Source organism: Globicephala melas, chromosome 11 (assembly GCF_963455315.2).
Source record: "Globicephala melas chromosome 11, mGloMel1.2, whole genome shotgun sequence".
Lineage (NCBI taxonomy): Eukaryota > Metazoa > Chordata > Mammalia > Artiodactyla > Delphinidae > Globicephala > Globicephala melas.
Genome location: NC_083324.2, coordinates 68,050,369 through 68,075,029, shown reverse-complemented (window position 1 = coordinate 68,075,029; position 24,661 = coordinate 68,050,369).

Genomic DNA, 24,661 nt, shown 5'->3' with positions numbered 1-24,661 from the left:
TCCTTAGAGGAGCTGAGGCTCAAACCACCCCTTTTAAGCTGTGTGAGGCTTGACTGTTGCTGTCGTTCTGCCTTCCTTCCATTCCCCGAGGGGAGGAGCTGTGCTTTTTAGCTACTGGTGCCACCTTGAAGAGCAGGTACAGAGCAAGCAGTGGACAGATGTTTGGGGATTATTATTTGGATTCAGTGGTAGAATCATCTTTTACTGTTAGGATGGGTCCAGTTTTTTTAGAATTTGGAAAAGAAAAAATTTAAACATATTATATTTTCATAACATTTAAGAACATTTATCGATTACCTAAACTACAGGAACTAGAACTAAAACAGGTATGTAGCAGGATAACACTTAAGAGGTAATCTTTAGTTGAATAAGTACATTTATTTTTCCCAGCTACAAAACTCGGGGTTGACTTGCTTGGTAAGGTTAAGGCAAAAAAGAAAAGAACATTCAAGAATGGAAAGTACAAGTTCAATATTCAAAGTAAATGCATATTGCATTTTGAGGCCTATGAACTATTCCCCAAATTCCATTCAGTGACTCAGGCTGGAAGTCCAAGTGCAGCCCCTGGATCGTCCCGGGCGTGACACTGAAGGCAAGTGTGTACGCATGCGAGGCCGTGCCTATGGGAAACATGGAGGCCACTCACTGGACGGCAGTGGGAGCGTGAGCGATAGATGAACACCAGAAGAAATGTATGATTTTATGCCAAGAAGCTAAGGCTCTAGAAGATGGATACCTGTGAACTACTCGAAGGACCTTTATTCTTGGTGACAGTCTAGGGAATCCTCTCCTGGAAAATGGGTGCAGGCCCCTATGGTGGCTGGCCACAGGTTAGGAAGTAGTCCAGTTGCCCAGGGCAGTGGCATCCTCCTATTGGTGAGATTGTGCTGGCACTCCTGGGACAGCATCACCTATGTCCTCCATCCTGGTTGAAGGAATGAGGCTTCTAGAACTGGGTAGAAGTTGATTGACAGTCACAGGTCCCCTTCTAGAATACAGATCTTAAGGAAAGAAAGATTCACTCAGGAAGCAAATCATGATTCGGGAGACAGAGTCTGGGCTGGCTTTGTGGGCAGGACAGTTGTGCAGTCGCACAGAGCCTGACATTCAGGCAAGTCCCAGGCTTGCTTCAATGTTCTTCTGTTGCTGCCTTGAAATTCTTAAATCACTTTCTCTTTGAACTTCTGTTTTGGCTTCATGAGCACAGAATTCCAGTGCACCATACTTCCCTGGTGGTGCAGTGGTGAGGAATCCGCCTGCCAACGCAGGGGACACGGGTTAGATCCCTGGTCCGGGAAGATCCCATGTGCCACCGAGCAACTAAGCCCGTGTGCCGCAACTACTGAAGCCTGCGCGCCTAGAGCCTGTGCTCCGCAACAAGAGAAGCCACCGTAATGAGAAGCCTGCACAGCGCAACAAAGAGTAGTCCCCGCTCACCGCAACAAGAGAAAGCCATGCACAGCAATGAAGACCCAATGCAGCCAAAAATAAATAAAATTTAAAAGAAAATAAAGAATTCCAATGGACCCACAATGTGTGGGAGTTGAGTGGCATAAAGCAAGTACGAGGTAAGCGGCTGCTGACGGCCCAGAGAGGCCACACTTTCCATGAGAACCAGAACTTGCTTTGAACACAGAAAGAAGGCCATGATGGCCTAAGAACCACGAATGACCAAGGAACTCCATCAAACCCCTATTCACTGATGCTACCTCCCTGTATTTGCCAACCACATTCCCATCAGTCCTTCCTTACTCATCAGTAAGCCAAAGGCAGACAGTGTTGGTAGAATGTTCATGAATTAAGAAGCAAGCAATTTAAAGTACGTGGTTAGTTTTGTGTGGCATTTCCACTGTTCTGCTAAGAACTATACACATATCCATGCATGAGCTACAAAATAAGAATTGTGTAATTTTGGTAATGCTGCCTATAAGATAAATGCTCTTATATTTGCTTTTAAAACTGCCACAGTATAATATAAAGATGAATGGTTAAATTCATGCTAAGAATGAAAAATTTTAATTTTTCTTTGCTTAGATTGACATTAAATAACAAAAAAGAACCACACCATGCCAAGTCAAGACACCCTAGAAGAAAGGAAAGCGGAATATATTTTAGTACTTTTTTTTTGGCTGCGTTGGGTCTTTGTTGCTGTGCATGGGCTTTCTCTAGTTGCGGTGAGCGGGGGCTACTCTTCGTTGCAGTTCGTGGGCTTCTCATTGTGGTGTCTTCTCTTGTTGTGGAGCACGGGCTCTAGGCATGTGGGCTTCAGCAGTTGTGGCATGTGGGCTCAGTAGTTGTGGCTCGTGGGATCTAGAGCACAGGCTCAGTAGTTGTGGCGCACAGGCTTAGTTGCTCCACGGCATGTGGGACCTTCCCAGACCAAGGATTGAACCCGTGTTCCCTGCATTGGCAGGTGGATTCTTAACCACTGCGCCACCAGGGGAGCCCATATTTTAGTATTTTTAATGGCATTTCCCCCCTGCCTTTTGATCAAGGGAGCTGGATTTTTATTTTGCACTGAACCCAGCACATTATGTAGTTGGCCCTGGGTAGGTGACACCTCCAGTTCTGGCAGGTGGGCTAGAAGAGCAGCTGGGCTCAGAGGACCTCTCTGTAGTAAGATTTGATAAGCGTGTCTTCCTGGAGTTACGGTCACTGGTGTTTGAGGCATTGGTGTCTTGGTTTTACTTATATTAATTTCTGTCTCCAGCTGACAGCTTGCCTCTTCTCTCCAACAAGAGCACTTTCTGCAGCACCAGTGGTATACCTGCTGTCACACAGACTTTCTGATCAAAAAGAGCAATTCGGGTTTTATTACATCTTGTTTCCCCTGCCCCACCCCCATAATTCATGTTCTTAAATTCTCTTGCTTAAAAGCTTTCACTTCCTCTGCAACCGAGGTCCCTCACTCCTCACCATTCATCCTCCTGCAGAGCCATGCCTCTCTGCCTGTCCACGTCATTAAGAACTTGGGCTTTGGCTGCAAGACTGTGCATCCATTTTCCAGGTACGCTTTGATGGAATGCTGTGTCCAAAGGTCAGTGTCCAACTTCCTGGTACTTCCACCCCAGGCCTAGCTGATACCTCATCACTCAGTTTGCACTGGAAATGGACTCTGCGTTTCCCAGATATTCTTCATTTTGTCCAAGAGGTAGCTGTTGTCTGTCCTCTATGACTTTTTATTGTCACACCCTGGTCGTCAGTCCAGTGCAATTATTCAAAACGAGAGTTTCATCGGCTTTGTGCACTAGAGCTTCTTCTTAGGGCTTCCTGCGATTTCTGATAGGATTTGGTTCATTTATTAAGCTCAGTATTTCATACATTCCAGCCTTCTCCTGCTCAAGCAATAATAGTTCCCTGCCAACTGAAGTCTGGAATTCTTTTTCTAGGACATAGTAGTGTACAGGCATCATCTTCACTTTACTTAAATTATCTTTATTTATTAGGAATTTGTTCCTCCCTCTGGAAGTTTTATATAAAATTAGTAGTAAAAATGTGTGACCTTTCCATAGAGTTCCAGCTTTCCAATGAATTCTTTATATTCTGCTCTTGCCTATTTCTCAAAACAGCAAACACGTTTCCTGTGCATTTGAAGTATTTCTTCAAGTCATCGGATTGTATCTTTAAGGCCAGATACTTCCTTAGGGAGGTATTTTTTGGAGGTGGGGAGGTCTTGATCTCTCTAAATGATAATCTTTGCTGTTTCAATGTTCTGTTCTTAATTGTATAATTTTTATTTTGGAAACTTCACACCTACAGAAAAATTGAGAGATTAGTGCACTGAACATCCTATGTACTCCTCACCAAGATTCACTAATTGCTAACATTTTGCCATATTTTTCTTTTCTTTATGTATGACATATACTTTTTTTTGCTCAACAATTTGGAGGCAAATCACAGATATGACACTCCATCCCTAAATATTTCAGCATATATCTCCTATAAATAAAAATATTTTCCTACATTAACCATAATACCATACTCACATCTCATAAAATTAACAATAAGTCCAAAATTTAAAATACAACTCATATTAAGATCTCCCTATTTCTCCCCAAAATGAATCTGACAACTTTAAAATCATTTCTTTTAATTCTGCCAAGATCATTTGAAACTACTGTGCAATCTGTTATTCAATCACTCGACATCTTCTACTCTTCATGGAAAGGAGTGTTTCCCCCAAAAGAAATGGTCAAATGCACTACTCTCAAGAAGGCAGTAAAAATTTCATGTTCCCAGGGCACGTTATAAAAATCCAGCTTGGCTTAAATTCCTCAGGCAGAGTGGCCAGTAGCATTTTGTCATAGCCACTGAGGAATTCTTCATCGTCACTGCTGTCAGACATGGCTGCTTTTCTGCATTTATTTCTTGGCTGTATTCTGAGGCGCCGATGCTTCCAAGCTCAAGTTCCCAGACTCTTTCAACATATGTAAATCCTTTTCAGGCATTTCCATTCTAACCATGGACTCAATTTCTCTATCAGGCAATGTTCCTCATATAATTTCTCGTTATCTTCCATTCTGAGTGTCATTTGGGTTGATCCGCCAGTAGTTTCTTCAGGAAGTGTTCATAAGAATAATCTTCCCCAAATTTGGCATGTCCAAAAAGATTTGATTTTATATCTTTCAAATAGAAAGCTAGGTATAACAAGTTTAGATCATACTTTCTTGCCTTTAGAGGAATTTTAGGATCTGTTCCACTGTCTCCTACCATTGAATGTTGACTTGAAGTCTGAAGTCAGTAAGTCACTTATTTTGGTCTTTCTGCTTGACTGACCAAAAGAATCTTTGAAGTCCAATAATTTTGCTAGGATATGTCTTAGTGATGAGAATCCTTGTTAATTTGTCCTGCCCCTTTTTAATAGCTAGATTCGAGTCTTCCTTGATTTCTGAAGTTTTGATGAATTATATCTTCAAACATTTGTTAAAAATTTAAAAATTGTTCAATTTCCTTGGCTTTTCTTGTCCTTTATTTTTTGGTAGTATTTTTGATTGAGGTATAATTATATACAAGAAACTGCACAGATTTAAGTGTACGATTTGATGGATAAGTTTTAACATATCTATACACCCATGAAACCATTGCCACAATCAAATAGTGAACATATTCATCACCCCAAAAAGTAGTGAACATATTCATCACCTTACCCTTTTTTTTTTTTTTTTGCAGTACGCGGGCCTCTCACTGTTGTGGCCTCTCCCATTGCAGAGCACAGGCTCCGGACGCGCAGGCTCAGCGGCCATGGCTCATGGGCCCAGCCATTCCGCGGCATGTGGGATCTTCCCGGACCAGGGCATGAACCCGTGTCCCCTGCATCGGCAGGTGGACTCTCAACCACTGCGCCACAAGGGAAGCCCTCTGTTGCTATTTTTAATATAATTTTTGCATCCTCTCTAAGCCTGACACAGTCTCTGATCTCTCATACTCTATAAATGTTTGAAGAATGGCTATTAAATACAGCAATTCCCCATAAACTGGGTCTACGTATTGAGGCAGACCATGGCTTCCTTTCCACCTGGGATGCATGGACATCTTTCCCCTATTGAGTCCGGAGCTCCCCAAGCACTGATAGAGCTGATGAAAGTCCAAACACATGAGACTGTCTGAAGTCTGTCCTCCAAGAGCCTGGGGTTGTGAGTTGGACAAACCTGAGTTTGAAACTGAGATATAACATTTACTACTGTTGGACCTTGTATTCACCAGCATTCTCCAGAGAAATAGAACTAATAGGATGGATATAGTTAGTGAGATCGATAGATAAGATATAGATACTAGATATAGATAGATATAGAGAGGAGATGGAGATAGATAAGATATAGATGCTGGGCTTCCCTGGTGGCGCAGTGGTTGACGGTCTGCCTGCCGAAGCAGGGGACGCGGGTTCGTGCCCCAGTCCGGGAAGATCCCACGTGCCGCGGAGCGGCTGAGCCCATGAGCCATGGCCGCGTCCGGAGCCTGTGCTCCGCAACGGGAGAGGCCACAACAGTGAGAGGCCCGCGTACCAAAAAAAAAAAAAAAAGATATAGATGCTATTTATCTATCTAACTATATCAATTCTCTATCTATATTATCTATCTATCTATCTACCTATCTATCAGGAGAGGGATTTTAAGGAATTGGCTCATGTGATTATGGAGGCTGGCAAGTCCAAAATCTTTAGGGCAGGCCAGCAGGTGGGAAATTCAGGCAGGAGCTGATGTTGCCATCTTGAACCTGAAGGCAGTCTAGAGGCAGAATCCTTCTTCCTGGTGGTGGTGGGAAGGAGGGAGGGAGGGAAAAGATGGACCTCAGTCTTTTCTCTTAGGCCTTCAGCTGATTGGCTGAGGCAACCAGCTTTACTCAAAGTCTACTGATGTAAATGTTAATCACATCGAAAAAATACCTTCATGATGGCATCTAGACTGGTGTTTGACCAAACAACTGGGCAGCACAGCCTAGCCAAGTTGATATATAAAATTAACCAGCACAGACCTTGAGTAACATAGTCAATCTCACTGAGTCTCAGTTTCCTCATCTGTAAAATGGGGCTATTATTATACCTTTCTTAGAGGACCGTTGTGAAAATAAAACTGAATATGTAAACCACCTAACATAGCATCTGGCAAATTGTAGGCACTAAATAAAGGAAAGCTACTCTTGCTGTGTCTAGAAGAAATGCCCGATACGGTCTCTTGGAATCTAGTCCACTCTTTTCCATGTCCTCCCACCTCTGTCCGTATTATAAGGAAGTTTCGAAAACTGCCTTGCTAGGCTGCCTTGCAGCTAGAGAGTTTAGGGTGAGATAAATTCAAGAACGATTTGGAAGGAGGAAGCAAGCAGGATTTGGCAGACATGCCAGCAGCTGCCTGTCGCCAAGTTCCAGTTATTGGTCACCAGCTTCATGGGTTCACACCATGGTGACAGCCACAGCAACGACAGCCTGACCTCTGGCCTGTAGCTGTGGAGGTGTGACCTCGAACCGTTAGCCTTCAAGTGACCTTTGACTCCTATTCCTCCTGCAAGCATCCAATTGCTTAGGGCTTGAAAAACCTAGAGTGGTTTCTGTTTCTGCCCTGAGTGCTGACTGCTATAGAAGACTTCACTGAAGGTCACTCACTTTCTGCATCCTGGAGGCTCTGCCGGCCGGCACTCTACCCACCAGGTCCAGGAAGGTTCCCTGGGGTCTCCTCAGCAGGCCCCGTCAGTGAGAGACAAGGCCCTGTAATCAGAGCTGTCATGACGATGTAAGAAACCAGAGAAAGCATCAGCAACAGCTAGCTCAGCCCAGGGCATTTTATTAGCTGTACCAGTGCCCTTGCTTTGCATTAAGATTTCAGTGTAGAACAGACAGTTCCACTAACTGGAATCTTTCATTAACATGGTGTTCTGCCTCTGATGTTGCTGAGCCCAGGGCTAGGCATCTGTCCTCAGGGGCCAGATTTTATTGCATTGTAGAATTTATAGCTATAAACACTTGGGCAAATTTAAAGAAACATCTCCTTCCAAAAACAAAAACAAAAACAAAAACAAAAAAAAATCAACTCACATTTCCCAAATAAGGACACAGCCCACAGACTCTTCATCGTGGGGTAGCAAAAGTGGCCTCTTAACCTCCCCTGCCCTACTCCTCACTGCAGCCTAGTTTCAGGAGGGTGATATAAAAGAGTAACTTATAAAATAACTCCTAGCATGCTGGGTGAGGACTGCAGACACACTGTGGGCTGGTGGGTGCAGACTTCATAATGAGCCCAAAGTTGAGGGTTAAGAAAACAGGGAGAGGGCTTCCCTGGTGGCGCAGTGGTTGAGAGTCCGCCTGCCGATGCAGGGGACACGGGTTCGTGCCCCGGTCCGGGAAGATCCCACATGCCGCGGAGCGGCTGGGCCCGTGAGCCATGGCCGCTGAGCCTGCGCGTCCGGAGCCTGTGCTCCGCAACGGGAGAGGCCACAACAGTGAGAGGCCCGCGTACCACAAAAAAAAACCAAAAAAACAAAAAAACAAAAAAAAAGAAAACAGGGAGAGATAGGGGGCCAGGGAACATGAAGACAGATAGGTTGTGACTGCTGAGGGCAGGAAGGGCTTACACAGGGTAAACACTTAAGATTTTTAATAAAAAGAGCTTTTACCTTGATCAAGTGCCTACTGTGTACATTCCATTTATGATCTTATTTAATCCTCACAATCCTATGAGGTAGGATTATTAATCTAGTTTACTTATGAAAAAGCTGAGGTTTAGAAAGATGAAGAAACTTCCTCTAGGACCCCGGGAGAAGCATGATTCAAGTCTAGAGTCTGAGCCCAGAGCAAGTCTTATAAATACTATGCTACACCGTTGACTCTGAGGCTGCTCAGGTGTTACACCAAAGAAGGGGATCGAAACCAGTTAGGAAAATAACAAGTTTAGAAAATTCTCGGTCCATCAAAACAAAATAGACTGAATGTTTTGTCTGTTTTTGCTGCAGAACTTATCAGAACCTTTAACATATGCTATTGTAACTGATGGAGAGATAGACCATTGACAGCTGGCCAGGGAGGAAGAAGAAGGAGTCTTGTTTTCACACACGATTCATAGATAGATCAATATAATTGCAATTACCTAAAAGGGTATTCTACATCCAATCCCAGACCGAAATGGAGAGAAATTTGTGTGTCCAGCAGTGGACAGCTTCTCAGTGCAGGCAAGAATAAACACATACACACGGTGAATAGACCACACACTGGGGAGAGACATCTTGACTAAGGTGGTTATCATTAGGTGAGTTATGCCAATGTGCCTGTAATCTGTGTTTATTTTTATTTTCTATCCTTATGATAGAAACGTCTGCTGTTTCTATACTGCTGCAGACAGAGCTGGCAACATAGTTTGCGGGGCCCAAAGCAAAATGAAAACGCAGGGCTTCTTGTTCAACAAAAATGCTGGTAAATGTACAAAAAATAGAGAGCTTTTCTCTTCCTTCTGCGGTTTCTCAACTGATCATGGTGGGTTTTATTTGCTATTTAAAGTCCTTCTGAGTAAAGAAAAACTTAAGGTTTTAAATCATGAGCATGAATTTTTACTGTTCTTTATATTGTGCAATGCCAGGTTTAAATGCAGTCTATGAAACCAAGAGCAGGGCTCTTCTGAGCGCAGGACTCTGTGTGACCGTACGGGTCGTGTGCCCAGGAAGCCAGCCTCGGCTGCTGGACAAGAAGAAACACTTTCGTGTTACAGTTTTCGAACCGCTGCTTTTATTCACCTCAGAAAGTACTGTCGGGTTTCTGACATTCACAGTGTTTCTCCTATGGGAAGCTGTGGCACATTTTTGACTGACAGAGCCCACCTTTGAAAGATGATAATGACCACTTCATTAGAGAGAGAGAGGGGGGTCAGCAAGAAAAATGTTTCCCTTGTACTTCTCGGAGCTGTAAATGTCACTGCTCATCGTAAGGAAATGTTCCTAGGGCCAGGGCTGATAAACCAATCAGGCAGCCTCAGGTGAAGACATTTCATAAGCGTGTCTGAAACTTGCTGGGTAGCTTCAGGGCTGCAGGAGAGGCTGAGAAATGGTTTCCCTGGGAAAGAACAAACTGGGGACATCACCCGGGAGAGCCTGGTCTTTCTAGATGCAGCACTGGGGCAGAGTTAAGGCTGCTTGTCCATCACTTCTCGGAGGGATGAGATGCTGGGCTATGTTTACTAAACCTGTGGGTTGCAGCCTCTCAGGCCCAGCTCCAATCTCTCATTAGCTGGGGGCACTGAGTTGGCTACCCTCCGGCACCTGAGCACCCATGCCGTGGGTCCTGGGTGGCACGAGTTGTTTCTTCCGGCTTCGTGCTCTCTGTTGGCCCCTCTTCTGCTGCCTCCACGTAGACCTGTTTTTGTGTGAAGGCCCCAGCTGCCCTCTGGGGCTGTGGCTGTCTGCCAACGCCTGCTCTCCCAGCAGCTTTCATTTTTCCTGGCTGCGTCTGTGGTGGGGATGGTAGTGCCCTCTATCTGGTGAAGGATCTCTTGCTGTTTCTGTCTCTTTGTTTCCATCCTTCCGTGGCTGATGACCCAGAGCCCTCTGATGACAGTATTCTCCTTTTTTAAAAAAAAAAAATTGAAAAATACCTTGTGTTTTTAAAACCCCCTTGGAACCAGAGGGCCTCAGAAGGGCTCATATGGCTAAAAACGGAACATCCCTTCCCTGACCAGGGATGCAACCTGCGACCCCTGCAGTGGAAGCGCAGAGTCTTAACCACTGGACCACCAGGGAAGCCCTCCCTAGCTGTTCTTTTGTTTGAGCTTTTCTAAGTGCCTCTGCAGAAAACGCTGGATGTAGTTCTGGATGTCTGCCTCATGCTGTTTCACCAGGCGGCCCACCAGGGGCTTTCATATCGTATTTTTGGTCAGCTATTGAGCATGGTCTGGAAAGGCTATCCATCAGGCCATCACTGAGAGGGCTGTGCTCTGCACCTGGTCCTCGGGCATCACCTGGTCCACCACGCCCACCTGGAAGACCTCCACCGGTGAGAAGAGCAGCCCCGTATCTCCCTGCCACACAGATACAGTGCAGGTATGTTGAGGTCTTATGCCTTACATTTCCACCCACTGATGCCTCTTCTTTGCTCACTCACAAAACTAGCACTTATGATCCTCATAACATTTTGTCAATGAAAAAAATTAATCAATATTCAATCTAAGAAAGAAATGGAAAATTCTGTTCGAGCCAACCTGAGGATTATAACCAGAGAGACAGTCTTTCAGAAAGCTCTGGGGACTGTTCTGCCCATTAGAGGTCGAAGCGCAGTTCTGTAAGTTTTTGAGACAAAGGGTTATACATCAAAGTAACATGGTGACGGCTTACACAGTCCAGCAAGTAGGCCATTGTGATCCTTTGCAGGACTGAGAAAGGAATGTCATATCCTAAGGAGTTACCTTGCTGGCAGCAGGAGAAAACTGCCTTTTTTGTTTTTTCTTTTCTTGTGAGCAGGCATTCCTGTATCTTCTAAGAGGATCTAATTTATTAGTTAATGTAAGGGAACTCCCTGGCGGTCCAGTGGTTGGGACTCTGCACTTCCACTGCAGGGGGGCACGGGTTTGATCCCTGGTCAGGGAACTAAGATTCCCGCATGCCTGCCACGCAGTGTGGCCAAGAAAAAAATAGATCACTGAGTTAAGGTTTAATACAGATGCACAGTGCACACTGAAGGGGAGTGGTAGTGGCTCAAACAGCAGAGATAATTTTATGTTAAATTTTTCTTGTCCTGCCTTAAAAATAATTTTACATCATCAATCTTTATGACGCTTATGTTACATTCCCCATGTTCCTGGTGAATAAATTTGAAAGGATGATGTGGTTGACACAGGTCACAGGGCAGCCCAGAGTGGGCTTTCCTGAGCCTGGAGGCCAGGCCTGGCTGGCTTCAAAGTGTGTCCTTGCCCTCAGTATTTCCCTGCCTCTGGGTAGCACCCTGAGCCGTGGCTTTCTGAAACCAGGTACTGGTCCAGCGCCACAGTGTTGACTGAAAGTCTATCTGCTGGTCTCCCAGGGGTTGAGGGTTTTACTAAATACCAAACGCATACACACGCATTCATATACACACATATAAGCATAGTATATAGTCTAAAGAAAAATCTTTAGAATCTGAGCACATCCCATTGAATATCCCTCATGGTAGCAAATCTTTACCTCTGAAAGTGTATTTGATTTTTGGAAATGGATGAAAATCATTTGGAGTCTGTGATATTGTGATTCATAAGAAGAAGTATATATTTGGTCTCGTCCCCAGTCCCCGACACAGGGCTCCTAAAACCCTTATAAGCTCCTAAGTGATAAAAGCACTAGGAGCGTCTTTTGTTTTAACGAGGTGACTCAGGGTGGGCTCCTGGGTGGCTCCTGGATGGGGGTTGGTCACCAGAAAGACCAAGCCATGATTAGAAGCTTGGAAATTTCAGCCCCCCTCCCACTTTTCTAAAGAGGGGAGAGGGGCTAGAAATGGAGTTAATAATTGATCATGCCTACATGAGGAAACCACCATAAAATCCCGATAGTACGGGGTTCAGAGAGCTTCCAGGTACGTGAACACATCTGCATACTGGGAGGGTGCACCCCAAGTCCATGGAAACAGAAGCTCCTGCACTCGGGACCCTCCCAGGCTTTGCCCTACGTATCTCTTCCTCTGGCTGTTCATCTGTATCCTTTATCACATACTTTAGTGAACTGATAAATGTAAGAAGATGTTTCCCTGAGTTCTGTGAGCTGCTCTAACAAATTAACTGAACCCAAGGAGGGGTCATGGGAACCTCCGATTTGTAGCCAACTTGGAGAGAAGTTGTGGGTAACCTGGGGACCTACTACTTGTGATGGGCATCTGAAGTGTGGGGTAGTCTCATAGGACTGAGCCCTTAACCTGTGGTATCTGAAGCAGTCTCCAGACAGATAGTATCAGAATTGAGTTAAACTGTAGAACACCCAGCTGGTGTCAGAGAATTGCTTGGTGTGGGGAAACCCCCCATACATCTGGTGACCAGAAATGTCAGAAGTGAAGTAGTCTGTGTGAATGTCAAGGAGAAAGACATAGGAAGAGAAAGACTCAGATATTTCCAATATAGAGCATGCTAGTTTAGTGGGCTGTGAATTTATGTGGTGGATAAACCGGCCAAGTAGGTAATCATGGTGAGGAAGGAATGACAGAATGAAGGCATGCACAGATGGATGTATTTGATATATTCTATTGCCCACCCTGAGCCCAGCATCCTGCCTGGTATTGCCATCCTGGTCCTCAGCTCAACTGTGGAGGCAGTACAGGTGGATACTATCATCACCATTTTCCAGGGGTGGAAATCAAGGTCAGAAGAGATAAAAATCCTCCACAAATTAGTGGCAAAACTGCAACTGGAATCTAATGAGAGCTTGTTGGGCTTAAAATTTAAAAGAAACAAAAAGAAAGAAGAATACCATGGCTACAAAGCAATGAGATGATTTTCTAGTTTGGCTCCACGAACTGGTTCTGCAGGTCATTTTAAACCAATGAATCTGAAAATGTTTTGAGAAATGGCAGCATCATCATAATAAAACTCAAGTTCCCAAGGAGACCAGTATGATAGGAAAAAACACCTCCCTTGCTTGCCTCTGCATTATTTTTGTTTCACGTCAAAGAATTTCCTAGTCACACCTCCTTTAGAGAGTTCTTTAGAACTCTGTTCTTTAGAACCCAGGATCTTGGCACCAGAACAAACCCTGGAGACCTTCATCAGCACCGTCATTCCAGGCAGGTGAAGCTCGGCTCCAGAAATGGGGAGTTACTTGCTCAAGTTCACACGACGAATACGGGCAGAGCTTTGACTAACACTCAGGTGCTCAACAATGCAGAGCCGTCTCCCCACAGCACACTGCTTCCTCCCCACCGAGCCCACCCCCACTGATACATCTGCCTAATGACAACAGTTAACATTAAAAAACAAAAACAAAAACCAACCAACTCTCTGTGTCAGATACTAAGAGTGCATTATCTTATCAAGCCTTCAAGGAAACCTTATGGGTGAGAAGTATCATTTCCATTACACAGAGAGTAAAACCAAAGCCCAGAGAAATGAAATAATAGGGTCAAGTCACAGAATTAGGAAATAGAGGCCCCAGGATTTGAACCCAGGTCTGCCCTCCTCCAGGCCCCATGCATTTAACAACACAGCCTCCTTTTGTCCCAGCTCCTTCTCCCTCTTCCTCTGGTGTCCCTCAGGAGCTTGTGATAAGGCACAATAAACTCACCCTCCCTCCAGCTAGTCACTTCCCCTCTTTTAGTGTTTATCAACACACATAGCCAGTCCTCCTTGCACGTTTGTTTTGTTGGAGGCCTGCCTTATTCCCTGGGAACCCGGAGGAACAATGAGCCGTGGCCCAAGCCCTCTGGGGCACCGCCCCCATCCTGGACCACTTCCTCAACTTCCCCTGCTCACGTGTGACCCCAGCAGAGCCTGCGTGGAGGCCCCTCCAACTTGTCTACCAAGTGCGTCAATCACTTGTTTACTTGCTTTTCCTGCCTGGCCCTGGGGGTTCCGCTGGCTATTTCTTCCCTCTGGAGGTTCTCCTGAGGTGAGCTTTGATCTTCAGAGGGGAAGGGGCAACAGGAAGGTGGCAAGAGATGCTAAGAGTCTGTCAGCATCTGACTCATTCTGTGAGAAAAAAAAAAAAAGCCCTCTTTTAAAGCAACTTGAGGATGCTGATGAGAACTGTGCATCCCTGCCAGTGTCTGGATGGAAGTCTTCCTTTTTTCTGGGACAGAGTTGGAAAAGGGATGAAAATTCCACAACTCAGAAGCAAATTCCCTCAGGCCTTTCTATACTTGGCTAGCAGTATAATTCACTGAATAATAAACTAGTCTGAAACCTTTCCACAAAAAGCCACAGCTGCAGACCACCGCCCCCCCACCCTTGGAGGGAGATGTTTTTAGTTGTGTAGCTTCCCTTGGACAAGACTGCTTGTAAAAACAACCCGCAACACAGTTTGATCTGAGAGCTGGCATGGAAACTCCTCTGGAATACTGCCTGAAATACAACCTATTAGACAGCTACTTATTTGGGCTTCTGAGGGCTTTTCTGGTCCTCAAAATCCATATTAACATGAAAATGTATCACTGGGCAGGGACGTCTAAATATTAAAGTATCAGTCAGTGTCCCAGCACAAAAGGGACACTCAAAAAGGTTTAACTGAAGGTTACCAGTTAACTGAAGGTATATGATTTCATTACTTTGCAGCGTGGCTTGGTTGCTATGTAAATTTTTACCATCAAGTATATTATATGTATAGAAGAGTATTTTAAATATATGTAGAGTTAAAAATATAGTACATTTAACACCTATGTACTTACCACAAAAACTGAGAAATAGAACATTAACTGGTACCTTACACGTTCTCCAAATTCTCCTCTCTAAATAAAACTTCCAACCTCTCCCTCAGAAGTAACCAGCATGTTGACTTTTGTGCTAATCATTCTCTTGATTTTTGCTATAGTTTTTACTACCTAGGTATATATTCCTAAACAATGTGTATTGAGTAGAAGCACAAATCTAGCTAGAGATGACAGGGCAATGTAGCCCCTGTTTGATGAAGTCATCTGGGAGAGAGATAAACTAAACAGAGTCTCTGTCTCTGGGTCAGTCTGGTTTCAGTTTCTCCAAGAGTTTACAAGAGCCCCTTCTGGGGAGGTAGGTGGACAAGGTCATGCATGGGTCTTGGGAAACCAGAGTTGGGCATCTGCAGACATCTGGTAGGGCTGCAGTGGGGGCCAGGCACTAAGTACCAGAAGAAATGTGGTCCAGAGGCTGCTCTGGGTTTTCTGCTTCACTATAGCCTACCTCCAGTTCCTGAAATAGATTAAAGCAGAGCAATTCCATGGGGCGAAATGAGCATCCTTAGTTGATCTAGAAAACAGGATATGCTGCTGGAAAGGCACCAACCTCATCAGAAATTATTAAGGCAAGTCAAGAACAGATGATCTCACCTAGACTCACCCAGGAATTCTGTCCTCAAGTTAAAAAAAAAAGGATCAACAGCAGTAGGGATCTGGTGATGACAATTCTCAACCTATCTACCTTTTGAGGCATTCTATTCTAATCTGGAATTGTTGGCCTCTATGCCTGGTACACAACTGTCAATCTGAGATCACTGTTTACCATCCTTTTGGATATTTCTTTCACCCTTCTCCAGTGTTGGAGCTCACGTTTCCTGTATTTAACGCCCTTCTCTGTCTTGACTTACTATTTTTTTGTGGTGCGTATACTCTAGTAACTCCCTGAGGAAGGATGCATAGGAAGGGAAATTTGTTTGGAATTTTTATACAGGTCGAGAAATGTTTTTATTCTATAGTCCTTGATTTATAGTTGGGCTGGGTATAGAATTCCAGGTGGGGGATAATTTTTCCTTCAGTATTTTGAGGGCATTTCTTCATTCTCATTTTGCTTCACATATTACTAGTAAGAAATCTAAAGCCATTCTGACTCCAGATCCTGAGCATGTAAGGCAAATTGTTGAAGGTTTGTCCCTTTTCCCCTTCATTTTGCAGCTGAGTAAACAATGACCACTGAAGATCAAATTACCTGACCTGAGGTCAGACAGCTATTAAGTGGCAGTGTTAGGATTCACACCCCAGTCCTCTGATTCCACAGCTCTTTATTATTTTATTTTATTTTATTTTATTTTGCGGTACGCGGGCCTCTCATTGTTGTGGCCTCTCCCGTTGCGGAGCACAGGCCATGGATCACGGGCCCAGCCACTCCGCGGCATGTGGGATCTTCCCAGACTGGGGCACGAACCCGTGTCCCCTGCATCGGCAGGCGGACTCTCAACCACTGCGCCACCAGGGAAGTCCTATTATTTTATTTTAAATGATATTTTTCAGAGTAAAGAAATACATGCTGTCATAGATATCTTAGAAAACATATAAAATTCCAATAAATAAAAAAAAAATAAGGTCACCAAAACTCTGTGTACTATTCATAGGGACTCACCATAATTTATACTTTATAATAATTTATCATTTATTTGTTTGTTTCTTAACTTGAATCATTTGGGTTGGTAAACCTATTCTTTTTACACTACATGGCATCAGCCAAGGGCAGCAGGAATGGGTAGGAGTCAGAGTCTGAAAGGAGCAAGGTTCTAAGCATGTCCCTAGGTAAAGTTGCTATTCAGATTGATATGGTTCAGTACCCTGGAGAGCTCCGTAGCAGTGACATCCGTTGGAGACTCAGCAGAACAATGACTAGGAGTTCTTTAGGGTTTTGAACTCCTTTCCAAGATAGGAATGTTAAGAGAGACCATACACAGCTGGGATGGAGGTGAGGGGTGGTCTCTTCGTCTGATTCATCCTCACATCCCCCCAGTTCAATGAGTTTTGTGAGAGTAGGTCATTGTTCTCATCACGATGCCTTTTCTCAGGCTGTCTCCCCAGCTGGGGATGCCTGGCTAATTTCTACTCATCCTTTAATGTTCCATTTAATCATTAATTTCTCCAAAAAGTTTTATGAGCTCCCTCTGCCTTCCCCCTCAGAAAATTTCCCCCATTTCTTCCTCTGAATCTCTCTTGGTCATTACGTATGCCACACTAGATTATAACTGTCTGTCCTCCTAACTAGACTATGAGCTCCTTGAGGACAGGGACTGTGTCTCAGTTATCTTTGGTCTTAGTAAATACTCAATAAATAATATTAAATACTTAATAAATGAATAAATTTCCTGTTGGCCATAGGGAGCTATTGAAGGTGTTTCTCAACAACTTTGCCCCCCCCACCCCCCCCCACAAAGGACACTTGGCAATGTCTGGAAATAATTGTTGTTGTTGAAACTCGCGGGGCGGGTGCTACTGTCATATAATAGGTAGAGGACATGGATGCTTCCCACATTCTAGTAGGCACAGGACAGCCACCACAACAAAGAATAATCTGGCCCCAAATGTTATTCGTGCTGAGGTTGGGAAACCCTGTTTCAGAATAATGAAACGGATTTAATCCAACTCTTCTTTAATCAATTTAAGACTCTTCAGAGAGCAGTGAGTCCAACTGGCTCACTTTACAGATGAAAAACTGAGCTAGTTGGGTGTAGGGTAGGGCAAGACCTTGTACCATGGCACCCTTTCCACATGGTTGCACCTGGCTAACATTATTTTTTAGCTCTTCAGTACTCTGAGTGGTAAAGGGATCGAATGGTTTTCTTAATGTACCTTATCTGGGGCTCATCAATTAGGTTTGGGGGACAAGGATGAGACTGTTCAGACTGGAGAAAAGTTTTTTGGCATCACAGAACAGTCCCAGCCAGCCTCTTACCACCCCATCCCCACATCAGCCTCTTTTTTCTAGAAAGATGTGCCACAAATCTAGGGCTGAATGAGAAGCATTCTCTCAATGGCTCATTTCTGAACAATTCATTCTGCTCCAGGAAATGAGATATTAGCCTGTGGAAGAGTGAATCCACTTTAAGCCACTCTACATTAAAACCAAATAAAGCTCTGGAGGTCCCAGCCTGCCACAGGAGAATTCACTCTAATTGCTACAAACCGAGGGGATCCAGTATAATTTTCCTCCCATCAGCAAATAATAGCATTTGGGGAGATGAACTCAATCTCCAAGAGAAGCTTTGAACCAAATATGAGGTTATCTCCCTCTTCAAGTGCCTCAGGTTTAGAAGTCTCTTGATCCCAGAGTGCCCCAATCATACGTCTCATGAGGCAAATCTGCCATTTTCCCAGCAGTAATCACGATGGCTGGATTTCTCCCATTCAGCTCAGTTGACTTGGAAAAGCCAAGTGATTCAGACACAAGACACAGTGAATCAACAAAGAAAGGAAATGCAGAACAAAAACCCATCTGTGTGTCATCTTGAATAAATGTGCCTTCCAATAAATTTGGTGAACTGTCTTCAAGGGAATCAGCTGAAAATGTGTTCACTTATTGTATATCATAACTGTCTGGTGCATGTGTGATTAGCTGGAAATGATATTTGTGGGTCCACTGAGGCTCTGAAATGATGCAGAGGGGTAACTTGTTTCTGCAGAAATAGCTCAATTTTGTTTGCTAAAGTTTGCCTGGGAGCATCAAAGGCTGTTCCTGTGCTGGTTGCTACTGGCAAGAGAATGTGAAGGGGCGGGGTATGGGGACAGAAAAGGACCACAGGCAGCAGGTCCCAACAACAAAAAGCTGTGTCTCCACCTCTATTCCTTGTCCTCTTCCTCTGTCCTGCCCTCCGTCGTACAGTGAACACCATGGGGAGGAGGAGTTCAGTAACTCAGAATTGCACTCAGATCTAGGTTTGAATTCCAGTTCGACTTCTTTTCTGAGCCTTAGATCCTTCACCTATAAATTGGAACTAATAATGCTAATATACCCAGTTTGTCAAGGGGGTTTACAGGAGATGATGTATGTAAAGCATATGGCTCATGAAGGCACTAAGGAAGTGTTCTATTATCATCACTGGGCTCAGTCTCTGCCCGGGTAATTTTCTAAAAACAGAAAGTTTGATCCATGGGATTAGAGAGAAGAGAATCATGGGATATGGATGGTCAAATGTAAGAAAACAAATCTCTATCAGGGGGCCACTGGAAGTTTTGCGGTCTAATGATTTTCCAAACCTCTTTACAAGATGTAAAATGGTTGGGTTTGTGGTTAACCAAATTTTTGATTTTTTTAAATATTAATTATTTTATTTCTAGCTTATCATTAATTTCAACTACTCAAACTTTTGAATTGCTCAGCTCTGTGTTTGAGTTTCTATAGAATGGGTTTGGCACTGAGCAGGCTTGGAGAGTCCAAAACCTTTTGGACGTTGCAATAACGTAGAGTTCAGAGTTTAGAGAGAATGTCAAATGAGAATCACCCTGCCATGGGTCCAAAGAGAGATCAATGCTTCTGCCATGAAAGAAAAAGGGGTTCTGTTGGTGAATCTGCAGTTAGCATAAATATAGGGTGGTAATGGGTCTCTTAAGTGCAAAAGTGCCCACAAGCACCTCGTCAACAGAATAACTGGGAGAATACAGAGATTCCTGAGCCCACCTTGGAGAGTCAAGGGCCATGGAGGGGCTCAGGATCCTGTTTCTTTTCAATTAAAGTGCCAAGGTGATTCTTTTTTAAAAAAATAAATTTATTTATTTATTTATTTTTGGCTGTGTTGGATCTTCATTGCTGCGGGCGGGCTTTCTCTAGCTGCGGTGAGCAGGGGCTACTCTTCGTTGCAGTGCGCGGGCTTCTCATTGTGGTGGCTTCTCTCATTGTAGAGCACGGGCTCTAGGCACATGGGCTTCAGTAGTTGCGGCACGCGGGCTCCGTAGTTGTGGCTCACGGGCTCTAGAGCACTGGCTCAGTAGTTGTGGCACACAGGCTTAGTTGCTCAGCAGCATGTGGGATCTTCCCAGACCAGGGAATGACTCTGTGTCCCCTATACTGGCAGGCAGATTCTCAACCACTGCGCCACCAGGGAAGCCCTGTCAAGGTGATTCTGATGATCAGTCAGCTTTGGAAACAGCTCTGAAGGTGGATGGCTCAGGTTGTGGGCTCCTGCTTTAGAAGTGATTCACTGAGTATTAGCATCTCTACTCCATTTACCTTTGCAAAGATCTGACCCATGTCTCTTCAAAATGATGTAAGAAAGGTTTAGGAGAGTAGTAAGAGGCACTTAGAGCTGATTCCCATTTCAGATGCTGCGGTTGTGGACTATGTGCCTGAGAAATGACACTATCTGACAACAATCATCAAATGTATTTTTGACATTCAAGTCTTGCACCATAAGACCCAACCTTCAAGATATCAACTCCCGGGACTTCCCTGGTGGTCCAGTGGTAAAGAATCCACCTTCCAATGCAGTGAATGTGGGTTCAATCCTTGGTTGGGGAACTAAGATCCCACATACCACGGGGCAACTAAGCCCCCACACCACAACTACTGAGCCCCCGCACCTCAACGAGAGAGCCCGCGTGCCACAAACTACAGAGCCCATGCACCCTGGAGCCCATGTGCCACAACTAGAGAGAGAAATCCCACATGCCACAACTAGAGAGAAGCCAGAGCATGGCAACGAAGAGCCCACACACTGAAACAAAAAAATCCCTCATGCCTCAATGAAGATCCCACTTGCTGTAACTAAGACCCGATGCAGCCAAAAAAATAAATTAAATAAATAAAATAAACAAATATTTAAAAAAAGGTATCAACTCCCATCAATCCCCACCAGGCACTCAAAGTATCTCCCAATATACCTTGAACTTTTCTAACTTTTTCAAATCTTCCTCCCCAATCAGCAATGAGCTCAGCTCCACTAATTGAGGCAGTATGACCTGGTGTTTAAGAGGCTGGCTTTGGAATAAGGCAGCCTGGAATTCTAGTGTGTTTGTGAGCCAACTTGCACTATGCTGGTCAACACCCTAGGGATGCAGAGCAAGAAGATACAAGGGGCCTGGGTCATTGCCCAATGGCACTCTCAAGTGATGCCTAAAAGGAAAACAAAAACTTCTATCTTGTTCAAACTTCTATCTTGTTCACTATTATTTTTGGTGATTATTCAAAAATCTGAAACTACATCCTACCAACCATTAAACAAGCCACTGTAATACAGGTGATAAGGGTTGTTATAGGGGATGCACTTGGTGCTGCGAGAGCATACCTGAGGGAACCAAACCCTACCTGGGAGGCAAAGCCTAAGAGGCTTCCTAGCGAAGGAGATATTTAAGGGAAGTAGGTAAGATCAGTGGCACTTAGGTAGGTGAGGAAGGGAGGAAAGGATGCCCCAGATAAAAAGAAAAAGTGTGAGCAAAGTTACAGAGACAGGAAACAATACAGGATGTTTGGAAAGTTGTAGGTTAGCATAGCAAAGAGTAGGGTTTGAATGGGCAGTGGGAAGTAATGTGCTGGGGCTTGGGAATGGATGTTGTATGGGAAAAGAAGGTGGTGTGGTGACATGATGAATCAGAGAATTCCTCACCGTGGGATCTCTCTCTGTATTTAGCAGCTGCTGGTGAGAAAGGAGACTGAAAGCTGAAGATAAGTACTATACGGTTTCCCCTATTATTAACTTCCTAATGGAGAGCCCAGATTCACAGAGGGGCTCAGTCCATTGTTCCTAACAGCTGGATTTCTTGCGAGGCAGACAGGAATCCCCAATGGCTCCTACAAACAGACTGTGGGAGGCTGGCTGATTGATAGGCCTGTCAATACCACCTCAAAGCAACCTCAAAGTGAGGTCAATGGCTGAGTAAATTTAACCCAAGCCTATCAAGGTAATGGGAGAAAGAGATTTATTTTGGTTCAGACAAGCTCTGACAGGAATCAGGAAGAAGGCAGGAGCAACACTTGTATGTCAGCTTTTGGATATGGAATCAATTTCAATTCAACCATCTCAGATGAATATTATCTTCCTTAGTCTAAGAACCTACCAAGGTATCAATTCTCCACATGCATTCCAATTTGTCTGGGTTAGGAAGATCTTCTCTCCTTCCTCTGTTTCTTCCCAGGTCTTTGGTTACCCACCGAGTATGGGCCATGCTGGTTTCATATTCTTAGTTGCCCATGTTGACTAAGGGTCTACAACAAGCCAGGTACTGGTGGGCACTTCCTATCAGTTCACCTCATCTTGATATCTGCCTGTGAGATATTATCCCCATTTACAGATGATGAAGCAGAGGGACAAGTGCCTTGCCCAAGGCAAAATAAAAATTAGGAGCTAGGGGGTTTTGTTTGTTTTTGTTTACTTCTACAGCTCAATGGATTATCACAGTAATTACTCATGGAACCACCACTAAAGTCAAGAGGGATCTTTGTCAACACCCTTTCTCCCTCAAATCACTACCTACCCCTTCCCTACTTCTCTGAAGCCTCTTCTGGTTCCAAACTTCTGCTTTCTCCCTGACTCCATGCCCCTTCCCATAGCCTTCTAGAGCAATAAAGAAAATGAGGGACTTTCCTATGATTGCACAGATGTCAGAGCTGGGACTTGAACCCATGTGTTTGAAGTCCGCTATAGCTTGGTTGATTTCCTCCTCTCAGCTTACGTTAAGTCCTTTCCACCTTTCAAGGCCAATCAAATGCCATGCTCCTCCATGGAGCCTTTTAGAACACTCCTGTCCTCTCTGGTCTTTTCCTCTACCTGGTGAGTTCCTGACTGTCTGTTCCACTGATAGGACACTTGGCAGATAGTGTCTGGCATTACTTAGCATTTCACATTCTTGTTTCATCTTCCCTATGAGTTTGTAAACTTTCTTGGAGACTAGGGATCACAACTTACACCTGCTTTTTGGTTTTTTTGCAGGCAACGTGCTAAGTTTTTTTTTTTAACATCTTTATTGGAGTATAATTGCTTTACATTGTGTTAGTTTCTGCTGTATAACAAAGTAAATCAGCCATACATATACATATATCCCCATATCCCCTCCCTCTTGCGTCTCCCTCCCACCCTCCCTATCCCACCCCTCTAGGTGGTCACAAAGCACCGAGCTGATCTCCCTGTGCTATGCGTCTGTGAAGCTAGAATTCTAATGCAGATGTGTTGGAGTCCAAAGACTACAGCTTTTCTACCATACCATGGAAAGAATTTGGTTTCAGAATGAAACCAAACCCCGTGTCCTCAAGTCCATTCTCTACGTCTGCGTCTTTATTCCTGTCCTGCCCCTAGGTTCATCAGAACCATTTCTTTTTTTTTTTCAGATTCCATATATATGTGTTAGCATACGGTATTTGTTTTTCTCTTTCTGACTTACTTCACTCTGTATGACAGTCTCTAGGTCCATTGATCCCACTACAAATAACTCAATTTTGTTTCTTTTTATGGCTGAGTAATATTCCATTGTATATATGTGCCACATCTTCTTTATCCATTCATCTGTCGATGGACACTTCGGTTGCTTCTAAGACCTGGCTATTGTAAATAGAGTTGCAATGAATATTGTGGTACATGTATCTTTTTGAATTGTGGTTTTCTCTGGGTATATGCCCAGTAGTGGGATTGCTGGGTCCTATGGTAGTTCTATTTTTAGTTTTTTAAGGAACCTCCATACTGTTCTCCATAGTGGCTGTATCAATTTACATTCCCACCAACAGTGCAAGAGGGTTCCCTTTTCTCCACACCCTCTCCAGCATTTATGGTTTGTAGAGTTTTTGATGATGGCCATTCTGACTGGTTTACACCTATTTTTATTCATAGAACCTTGAAAGTGGTCTGCATGGAGGAGGAAGCAGAATAAGTGGATTCCTGGGCTCTGGAGTCAGACTCAGGTTCAAATCCTGGTTCTGCTAGTGGCTTGCTGTGTAACACTGAATTACTTAATCTCTGTCCAAATGCCTTCCTGAAGGGTTGTTGAGAAAATTGAAGTACATAATGATTTTCAGGGTGTAGAATAGTGCTTGGCACACATTAGTCATTCTGCAAAGGTAAACTATTATGGAACCCAACAAGTATTCATTGTTGATAATTACTCAACTGGTCCTCAAGGTTAAAAAAATTTTTTTAAAGAAAGAACTAAGATAGAAAATCTCTTTTCCATAGGATACAAGTCTAGAAAAGCAACACACAAGTTGGAAGGAGGCCGGATATTGGGTAGGAATAGCCTCACTTCCCCTCCATCACGTTCACTTACTACAGAAGCAATAATGGCTCCCCAGTGTGCAGAGCATTGAAATGACTAACAGCTGAGCCGGTGACGACAGCCAAGCAGAGTCAGGGTCCCTGGCCGTGTTCCTGCTGCTAAGTCATGCAGAAGAGGCCAGCTTTACCTGCGAGCCTCAGCAGCAGTTAATGCTGTCAGGATGAAAGATGGGTCCATTTGGGCCCTGAACTATGGGGTTCAGGCACTCTAGAAGGTCAATGGCTGGAAAGAAAATACAAGGGCTGAAGCAGGAGTTTCCAGTGAAGAGGCTGAGCCACTGTCAAGAATCAGGAAATATACCACTCTGGGTGCATGTGCATACTTTAACCAAACAGTCCATTTCTTCAAAGGACTTTAAAGGGCAAAAGCTTGCCTTCCTTCCAACTTTACTCCCATACATAACCACGCGGGAGCAAGCGCATCTGAAACACAGCACCTATTGCTTTCTTTATGCCCATTCTCAACTTGCAAAGAGATTCTTCTCCAAATACTTCCTGAAAATATTAAGGAGAGTTTTGGGATGGGATTTACATACAGATTATCTTTTCTGTAATTCTGTGGGCTTTGTCTGATCATCTGTCCTGCAAGTCATAGGAGGCATTT